This window comes from Sphaeramia orbicularis, chromosome 9 (genome assembly GCF_902148855.1).
Source record: "Sphaeramia orbicularis chromosome 9, fSphaOr1.1, whole genome shotgun sequence".
Lineage (NCBI taxonomy): Eukaryota > Metazoa > Chordata > Actinopteri > Kurtiformes > Apogonidae > Sphaeramia > Sphaeramia orbicularis.
The window spans coordinates 41,585,419-41,594,850 of NC_043965.1; the positions used below are offsets into that span (position 1 = coordinate 41,585,419).

Here is a 9,432-nt window from a genome sequence, read left to right on the forward strand (position 1 = left end):
GGTCTGGAAAGTGCTTGAATTTTAGTTTAAGTGTTCGAAAGTGCTTGCAATTCTAACTCTGTGATTTGATTTATTTATTTATTAACTCTGCCTGGTTAGATGCCAAGCCAAAGATACTTACAGAGAGGTGATAAATTTTGAAAAATAAAACTTAATGTCAAAAAAATAAAAAAAAATCCCCAGATGTTCTCAGGTTGACTCCAGGTACATGTTTTATCTTAATCTTTGCCTCGGTGCGAGTGTGTGTAAAGAACGCCAAGTGGCTTCTCTTTTTTTGGATAAAACTTTGTGTTCTCCTTTAAATTCCTAAACTTTTTGCTATTATGAAACATTATTTTACAGAGTGCTTGTACAGGTGTTGAAAGTCTTAAAAAGTCTGGGATTTTGAAATGCTGTTTTCCAGATCTTGAAAAGTCTGGAATTTTGTGTGAAAGTCTTAAAGTATGGAAAAAGTTTCTCCCACAGCAGAATTTTAGAGTATTCTCAAAGACACATAATCTTGTAAGATAAGGAATACATGAGGAAAGAATATAAAAAACTGGGATTTTACTAACCGGTCGGTACTGGAATGATTCTAATGAAACCTGTTTGTGTGATATCCATGCACTTTTGTGAGGTTTTGAAAAAGTTTCTGTCAGTAAAACATGATTTACTGTAAATTCATCCATTCAAACAGTAATTAACATGAACTTTTCTACTACACACAACAGGTACAATCTCAACTAAAAAAGTAGACACGCAAATATATAAATACATTAAAATGAAAATACAAGTCAAGGTCTTGGGGAAAAAATGGCAGTTTTGAAAAAGTATGGAATAAAGAGTAAGGACCCTGATTTAGATGTTTATAGAAGGGGGTATGCGTACCCCCAAGGGTACTTGGAAGAAGCCCACAGGGTACTTGAAATTTTTTGGAAAAAATCATGTGTAAAGTCCTCATGTACTGAATACAAAATAAATAATGAGAATTAGTGCTGAAATATAAAACACAGTAATAAAATTGACGTTCCTGACCTTATTTTATTTCAATATTTTTATTTTTTATATAATAATAATAATAATAATAATAATTATTATTATTATTATTATTATTATTATTATTGTCAATCATCTTGTTTAAGCTTTGGTAACATTTTAAGAACATTTCTATTTTATATAATTCGAGATTACTTTATGTGAGTAATTAAGTAATTATTTTTTGTTGATGAAAGGTTCATTTATTCTATCATTAACATTTAATTTATTTTTCTTACCATTGAAAGGGGACACTTTTCAGTTTATATTTTGGACAACATTTGTTTATAAAGATTTGTTATATTTAATACATTACACTTAAATATATGGTGTTTGTTTACAAAGTTTTGAAAATATAAACAGACACCTTTGGCACAGGAACAAACTTTGCCTAATTTTTTTCAGTCAAAAATGCTGAAGTGAGAGTTGGGGGTACCTGGCTAAAGATATATATTTCAGGGGCTACTCCACTGTAAAAAGTTTAAGAACCACTGGTTTATAGCATAATTCAATGTACATCATTGTGATAAAAAGTGGAAAAAAAAAAAAAAAAATCACGAGTGTCCCTATTCCTGTAAATATGTATTTTTAAGGTGGTGTGCTGGAAAAATTGGAAAATGACCCTTAAAAGTCCTTGAAAAATGCTTGAATTTGACCTTGAAAAATGTGTACAAACCCCGATAAAATCATTTGAACCTGCGTCATTAAACTTGGATTATCTTGTCTGTAAACATGTTTTCTTCAGTTATAGATCAGGGATGTCAAACTCATTTTAGTTCAGGAGCCACATTCAGCTAAATTTGATCTGAAGTGGGCCGGACCAGTAAAATAATAACATAATAATATAAATAATGTCAACTCCGAACTTTTCTCTGTTTAAGAGCGACAAAAAAAAAAAAAAAACATAATGAAAAGGTTTACATCTACAAACTATCCTTTCAAACAAAGCGAGTAACATTAACAAACTGAAAAAATAAGTGTAATTTGAACAGTATTCTGCCTCAGTTTATCATTTACACATTTACATTATAATATAAAAAATACACAAAACATTTAGTAAAGGGCAGAATCTGGTTAAAATTGTACTTACTTCTCTTGAGACATTTCAGGTTGTTCATATTTGTTGAAAATGTTTTTGTTGGAAGGGATGCATGCGCTAAATTAGCTTTGCTTCACCGTTTTAGCTTTGCATTAGTTTTTATTTCCCAAGATTTTATTACTGCAGTAAGTCACATCGCCATGATTTGAGCCTCAATTTGTGATCATATTTTTTTTTCTCCAATATATATTTATTGTTTTTTTTTTGTTTGTTTATAGAAAAGAAAGAGACAACAAACAGAACAGAAGAGAACATTCCGGCACAAATCAGAAGGAGGTGGAAAACTCAGTCAGTCAATTTAAAAAACTATGACAGCAACATGAGTTCACATTATTCCTCTATGGAAAAGGGCTGAAATGTCCAGACCAATATATGACATAAAGGTGTTCCAAGTTTTATGGAACACTTCATCTTTGCTGTGTATCAGACTGGTTAAATAGTCCAGGGATATATATTCAAGTACTGTCCGATGCCATTGAGTTTTAGTAGGTGCTTTATCTGTGATCCAATTCAAAAGAAGACATTTCCTCGCACAAAACATGAGCATCCTTTAGAGTTGTCTTTTATATTTTCCGATGATTGTAATTTGTGATCATATTGACCCCACCGGACTAAAGTAATGATTAGGGAGAATTGAATTTCACAAAATCACTCATAAAATACTACAAATCACCTATAAAAGCCTGGCTACGTCTGACCATAGGAATGAAGCCATTATGCTAAGCTAGGCTAAGCTAAGCTAACGGAAGGGCTGCAAGAAAAAGGCAATCGGTGCACTGCAGTGTAAACCGTTTGCCCACTTATTGAAGTCATTAGTGCAAAAAAAAAAAAAAAAAAAAAAAAAAAAAAAAAACAATGGGAGAGGGACCTGCATGAGGAAATACCAAATGAGATATGGTCAGAGGGGTGGAAATTTCAAAACTGTACTACAAACTCACTATCATGGAGGGATTTTTGTTGGAAATGTCTGGCCCGTTTCTTTATTACACCTGCACGAAAATCCCATTTTTCTGGAGTTCATTTTTCCTGCTGGAGGAAGTGCGGTTCACTCGAGGCAGATCAAGCACATGTATTCTGGTCCTGTCCTGGTATTGTTGGCTTTTGGGGAGAGATGATTAAGTTGATGTATTCAGTTTTTGGTTTTCATTTTGATATGTCATTGGCTACTTGGTTTTTTAGCATTCCCCCAGAGGAATTACAGGAAAGTGACATGCAGTCTACTCTCGTTATACCGCCAACTTCCGTTCACGGCCAAATTGGCGGTATAGCGAAAATGGCGTTACAACGGGTTGCGTCCATAATGTGCATGTCTTTACTATATGATGTCTATGCTGCCTCCGTTAACCCGTTCTAATTGCGTTTCTAAATAAATCTTGATTCTGTTATGTTGTAAGGGATCATTTAAAGTGGGGAAACATTTTAAGGCGGCCATACACTGTGCGATTATTTCGATCGTTGCACACAGCTCCATCTCAAACTGTGCGAATCAGTCGTACAGTCAGGCTCACGATTCATGTTCTCACACTGTATGGGCCGATGCTCGTATGCGACCTGACTGCTCACACTGTAGGACCATACACCACAGGACGCACCACACATTCGAGTGTTGTATCCGGAAATACAACGTTAAAATACCAAGGAATCAGTAAAAGTGCATAAACGGTTGTGTATTGACGTGAGCCACGAAATGGTAGTGCTAAACAAAAACCAACGAGCTGCTTTGGCAATATGTGCCATTATCTGCGGGGAATCAAAAAAGAAGAAAAGACAACGATGTGTTCGGTGCAGGAATTGGTTGGCCAGACGTGGACATTATGGGCTGTTATCCTACAGCAAAACCTACAGCAGAACTAGAGGTAAGCTGCAACAGCCAAACTGCACTAGGACAATAGCCAGCTACTGTTAGCTTGTACGCTACTGTACGCGTCTGTGTTCGCGCATGCACAGTGTGAGAATTTGAGGCCCATCGGTTCGTGGCACTGCTTTGACAGTACGATACACTCACGAGGAGCGAGCAGGATTTCAAACAGGTCCGTTTTCCTTGCGAACACACGATTGCTGGTCGTGAGGTGGTCGTGAGGTGCTAATCGCTCCTCTTTACCCCACGTACACTGCACGAAGCACGACACACGATTAGAGGCACATCTGGCCCGATCCCAGAAAGAGTCGCACGAGTGAGAAATCATCTCTAAACTCGCACAGTGTAAGGCCGCCTTTAAGCGTTATTATACCGTGTCGGGAAATGACACCCCATCATCTTGAGGCTTTGGCTTAATCCCACGTCCTCTTCCCGACATCCTGACCTACTGAGTGTTCTGCGATAAATAAACGGTGGCCGTTCCGTAGACCTACTCGTAGCTTGTCGCGATCAGCGTCTGGCGCGTTTGTTTCAGTGCATTGTTAAAATTTATGTGTACTCGATGGCAATCACGCTGGCGGTATAACGGTCGGGAAATCAATGGTATAAGTGTTGTTTGTGCATGGAACTGGGCTGGCAGATGGCGATAGGCGGAAATGGCGGTAGCTAACGGAATAATGCATTGGGGATTTTTGTGCAATGGTTTTGGTCGTCGGTGAGCGAAAATGGCGGTATAACGGCGGGCAGTTTAACGAGAGTAGACTGTATATTTATTTAGAATACTGCTTACCACAGGCAAAAAAGCCATCACCAAATACTGGCTTAAAAAGGACCCACCCTCAATTTCCTTGGTGATAAAAAATTGCCAACCAAATCCATTTAATGGAAATGATGACATACAATCTCCGCCTACAACAGCATAAGGGTGTAAAGCACTGGAAAAAATGGGACTTTTTCATTCAATCTGTGGACAGTAAACAGTACGTAAATGTCTGAATGTACCTGTGACCTGTGACTGTGTTTCTGTTTGTTTTGTATTTTATATTAAAACAATAAAAAATAAAGTACAAAAAAAAAAAAAACTCATTAGTGCATGACGAATGAATAAAAAACAAGCGGTGAACTCTTTCTTCAGGGTTTTCCAGGCTGGTAGATCCCATAAGAATAGCCCACTGGAACAGTTTCGGAAGACTAGACTGCATTGCTTATTCTTCCGACAGCGCAGAATGTGTGCATCATCGCGACAGGACAAGACAACGAGCATGCGCAGAATGGCAGGAAAAAAGTCCAAACGGAATAAAGGGTTTACATGTCCGAGGAATAATTTAGATCGGAATTAAAAGTGGATTAAACCAGTGACTTTAATCGGGTTTAAATTTAATCCCAATTTTTCTTTTTCAACTGGAATAAGGTGTTTACATGGGCATCTGAAATAGGATCGAACCTTTACTCAGTTTAACCCTTTCATGCATGAATTATGAGAACCTTAATCAAGATTTTTTTCCTGAGTGTTTTTATTCCTCTTTAGGCATTAAAAAGACAATGTGACTGATTTTTTTTTTTTTTTTTTTTTTTTTTTTTTTATGAACCTATTTTTCATGGAGTTACAAAAATGTCCACACAGCTGGACACCATGCGTTTAATTTTTGAAGCAAAGAAACATGTATTTACTGACATACTGTGTGAAAACTAGGAAATAAATGGGTTTTTTTATGTTGCTAATCTGATGTTTTCTCACATTTTAACATACTATAATAGTAGTTATTACTCACTCAAATAATGTGCAAAAAAACAACAAAACACAACAACGTAAAAAAAACCCAAAACTGTTAATTACAGTCTAATAACAATTAGCAATTGATTTACACTCATGTATGTTGCTGCAGATCAGGTTTATCAAGAACGGGAATGTTACAGTAATGGTATGAATTGCAGTTTATTATGGGATGGTGCATAAGTATCCACTGTGTTGGTTGATATGCAAGTAAAACAACAAAAATCCATAAATATACAAGAGACCAGCTGTAGAATAACTGTCCACTGTAGTGAGCACTGTGCATGAAAGGGTTAAAAGTTGTCATGGAAACGCACGGATTGTGGAAGAAATTCACTACATGGAGAGACTTACGTATATCATAAGACTACAGCGAGCAACTTGTGAAGATCGACGGAAAAAATGGACAATATACAGGACGACGACTGACACTATGTTCTAAATTTGTGTTGTAAAATTTCAAAAATGAAACAATAAAATATTAGTTAAAAAAAAAAAAAAAATAACCCTGATATTGGACTGTATGTGGCCCCTGAACTGAAATGAGTTTTTACGCTCCCGCTTTAACCCTTTCATGCACTAACCATGAGAACCTTAGTTAAGATTTTTCTCTTGAGTGTTTTTATTCATCCATAGGCATGAAAAAAACAGTGTGATCAAGTTGTTGTTGTTTTTTTTCATGGAGTTACAAAAATGTCCATGCATTTAATTTTTGAAGTCAATATCAGATATTGATATTAAAACAATGAAATAAAATCTGACATCTCACATTTTAATCTCACATTTTAACATATTCTAATGCTGATTATTATTCTTTTCATCGACATAATATGCAAACAAAAAAAAACAACTTTTTTTCCCTAACAAATAACAGTTGATTTACACTCCAACATGTTACTGCGGATCAGGTTTATCAAGAACAGCAAAGTTACAGTAATGGTATGAATTACAGTGTATGGCATGATGCATAAGCGTCCACTGTGTTGGCTGATATGGAACTAAAAAAACAAAACCCATGAATATACAAGAGAACAGCTGTAGAATAACTGTCCACTGGAGTGACCATTATGCATAAAAGGATTAAAGAAACAGTAAATGAAATAATTCCCTTTTACTTCAATGAGTTGTACCATTAACCTGTGTTGTGTTTTTGTAGAAGCTGTACGTTTGGTGGAGTCACATGGTGTTCAGCAGGACCAGGACCAGTGCCCACCACCCCATGGACGACCCAGACCTACACCCTTAATACTGCGTATCTACAATCTAGTACTCTTACTATCACGTGCATGTTCCTCTCCTCTTTAAACCATCCTCTTTCGATCGCTTTAAGTCCGTTTTTACCGACTGTCACGAACCTGAAGAGGAAAGCCATCTCCCACGTTCATCCGGCACAACAAACTCTTACATAACCATGACCGTATGTATGTTTTGAGTCATTTTTTTACGCACTCCTTTTTGAGTAATAAAGACAACACACAGGGTAGCTTATTTCTACAACACTGATTCAACTAAATAACAAAACTCGGGTCATTACTGTGATTTTGCTGCGTGCGCTGTACTCCTTTCGGTTTGCGTTTTATGTGTTTTCGCGAGGCTGCTTAGTCGCTAATTATCACGCATGTATCCTTTAAAGGTTTAACTTTAAAATAAACTGCTGAACATTCCAGTTAAACTGTCGAAGATTCTGAACTTACAGCACATTGTACAATTTATGCTTTTGGGTTTTTTTTAAATACCAAAACCTGTGCTCGCTCTGTTGTGCATATATTATTATTGATATTATTAATATTATTACTACTATTTCTTAAGTCACTGTTATTTTTATTTTGTAAACTGTGCAATGCATAGTGTTCGGTGACTACTGTTGATTTTCGACTGATGTCTGACGAGCATATGTTCGTGTGTGGTGAGATTGCCTTTGACAGAAGTATTAAAAGTGCTCTTGTTAGCTAACAGTGCCTGTGATGGCTTTGAATGTCGCCGTTGTCGGTCCATGGCAGTCATATCTTGTGTTGGTTTATTTACTGCTAACAAGCGTTAAAACCCAAGATTATGATTCCTGACTTTAAATGAAGCAGAAGAACCTCAGTTTATGTCCTTAAACATGTAACACGTGGTATATACATGTGGTTAATTGTTGTCATTTCGTGGTTAACACTACAATTGGGACTTGCTGGTTAGCTTTTTGAACGCTATAGCTAACAGATCAGCAATGATCCTGAATTCTAATTATGTAAATACATTTTCTAATCATTTCTGATTGAGCTTGTCCTTTATTTATCTCTAGTCGTTGGACTTTTCTATGTTGTATTTTTTTTTTTTTTTTCGTTTACAGTTTTTCTTAATCAAAGTTGTATGCTAATGAATAAACTGTGTACATATTTTAAACCTGTCTGGCTTCTGGTGTTGTCGGTTGTCAAAGTTTGTCTTCTTTGGTCCTTGTCCTTGTCTTGGTCCTTGTTATGACATAGAACAGGGACATGAACCAATGGCAAAATGTAGTCTTTTTTTTCAAATTTTATTTTGTGCTTAACAAAATATTGTGAAAGGGCTAATAAATAATAATAATAATAATAATAATAATAATAATAATGATAATACATTTTATTTGTATAGCGCTTTTTATATAACTCAAACACACTTTACATGCAGCAGATAAAAACAGAAACAGACATATTAAAAACAGGTGCAAAAGGCAGGTATACGAATATAAAACAGTTAAACATTAAGATTAAACATTAAAAGCAATTTTTAAAAAATGAATTTTTAAAAGGGATTTGAAGGTGTTGGGGTCGGAGCAGTGTCGGATAGAGGGTGGGAGGGAGTTCCAGAGGGTTGGAGCTGTGATGGAGAAAGGTCTGTCCCCCCAGGTAACAAAGACAGACAAAAAAAAGAATTCATAAGACGGACATTATGCAAAACAAAGACAGGTGCAAACAAAGAGCTGTTTACAAATGTGTCTGTGTATATATATATATATATATATATATATATATATATATATATATATATGTATATATATGTATGTGTATGTATATATATATATATATATATATATGTGTGTGTGTGTGTGTGTGTGTGTGTGTATATATATATATATATATATATACACATATACATACAGGGTGGGGAAGCAAAATTTACAATGAACATTTAGTTGTTTTTTCTCAGCAGGCACTATGTCAATTGTTTTGAAACCAAACATATATTGATGTCATAATCATACCTAACACTATTATCCATACCTTTTCACAAATTTTTGCCCATATGAGTAATCAGGAAAGCAAACGTCAAAGAGTGTGTGATTTGCTGAATGCACTCGTCACACCAAAGGAGATTTCAAAAATAGTTGGAGTGTCCATAAAGACTGTTTATAATGGAAAGAAGAGAATGACTATGAGCAAAACTATTACGAGAAAGTCTGGAAGTGGAGGAAGCAACAAAAAACGTACCAAAGCTTTTATTAAAGCTCTCAAATCCAAAATCCTAAAGGATCCAACCAAATCCATGAGAAACATTGCAATTGAACTTGAGGTAGACAACAAGACCATTAGAAATGCAGTAAAATATGATTTGAAGTTAAAATCTTACACAAGAACACCAAAACACTTGTTGACAACAGCAACAAATCCAACTTTAGCAATTTTTGGGAATCATGTTTATGGGTGCCTTCTAGCCCAGATCTAA

The 9,432-nt window shown here is 35.6% G+C and overlaps 1 protein-coding gene across 1 annotated transcript in view; it reads left to right on the forward strand.

The window, feature by feature from the left end:
- LOC115426154 (golgin subfamily A member 7-like) overlaps positions 1 to 7,695 on the forward strand; it is a 30,410-nt gene extending 22,715 nt beyond the window's left edge. Inside the window, exon 6 of the mRNA XM_030144144.1 lies at positions 6,902 to 7,695. The gene's annotated coding sequence lies outside the window, so the exon portion shown is untranslated. The remainder of the gene's footprint in view (positions 1 to 6,901) is intronic.
- The last annotated feature ends 1,737 nt before the right edge of the window (positions 7,696 to 9,432 follow it).